This window comes from Perkinsus marinus (genome assembly GCF_000006405.1).
Source record: "Perkinsus marinus ATCC 50983 genomic scaffold scf_1104296948794, whole genome shotgun sequence".
NCBI classification, from domain to species: domain Eukaryota; phylum Perkinsozoa; order Perkinsida; family Perkinsidae; genus Perkinsus; species Perkinsus marinus.
The window spans coordinates 1-1084 of NW_003210066.1; the positions used below are offsets into that span (position 1 = coordinate 1).

The window sequence follows — 1084 nt, forward strand, 5'->3', positions numbered from 1 at the left end:
GTGAATAACTCTTTTCTATGCACGGACAATGCTTTATTAACGTTGTTTTTCCCCTGAACTGGCACGGTTGGGCTAACCGCACGGAATGGTACGAAATCACCGACTCTGTTTAGTGGAAATTTTTCGGTAAGACTGATCTATGCAGTCGACAAGCTGCACCTCTCAGTTTAATAACCATCTCGAGTGTATTGTGATGAATAGCAGCTCCTTGTTTCGATCTAGGGACCTTTGGGTTATGAGCCCAACACGCTATCCACTGCGCCAAGCTGCTCATGCGTTCAAACTCCTGTATCGCCCTGACGTGCTGAGCATAACTGTTCCACGATAGTCTAGAGACCCTTCTCTCGTTGATACGAACTGCACCGCCCGGGAATCGAACCCGGACCATCTGCTTGGAAGGCAGATAACTCAACCATTAGACTACCGGTGCATATCACTTACATAGTGATTGAGTATTCCTGTGATACTTGTAGAGGGACATCTGAATCCCTTCTCGGACGTACCGTCGTCAACCATCCCGCGGCCAAGAGTCTGATTAGGCCTTAAACGCGTACCTGAGATCGCGAACTGCTACTATATCTCTCCCATGGTAGGCCGCATTCTATCTCGGTTGATAACTCCAACTGGTAAGGTTCTCATCGCATACTACAGCTAGCTCGGCACAAGCTGCACAACTTTTTCGTGACATCGAAGTTCCTGCTTGCACGCACATTTTGAAACCGCATGCGGCGGCTCGTGAATTTGGGCTGTTGTTTCATCTCCGCAACGCGTTCTGAGGTACCGGGCGGTCATTCGTCATTCCTGCAAGGAGTTCTGCTCTAGGTGAATAGCTCTTTTCTATGCACGGACAACGCTTTATTAACGTTGTTTTTCCCCTGAACTGGCACGGTTGGGCTAACCGCACGGAATGGTACGAAAACACCGACTCTGTTTAGTGGAAATTTTTCGGTAAGACTGATCTATGCAGTCGATAAGCTGCACCTCTCAGTTTAATAACCATCTCGAGTGTATTGTGATGAATAGCAGCTTCTTGTTTCGATCAAGGGACCTTTGGGTTATGAGCCCAACACGCTATCCACTGCGC

General features: G+C 48.2%; 2 non-coding genes across 2 annotated transcripts; both read right to left on the reverse strand.

Moving 5' to 3' along the window:
• Positions 1 to 198: 198 nt before the first annotated feature.
• Positions 199 to 271, reverse strand: Pmar_PMAR001905. The gene has a single exon. It is a non-coding gene; the product is annotated as a tRNA-Met (tRNA).
• Positions 272 to 358: 87 nt separating this feature from the next.
• Positions 359 to 430, reverse strand: Pmar_PMAR001906. The gene has a single exon. It is a non-coding gene; the product is annotated as a tRNA-Gly (tRNA).
• Positions 431 to 1084: the final 654 nt, after the last annotated feature.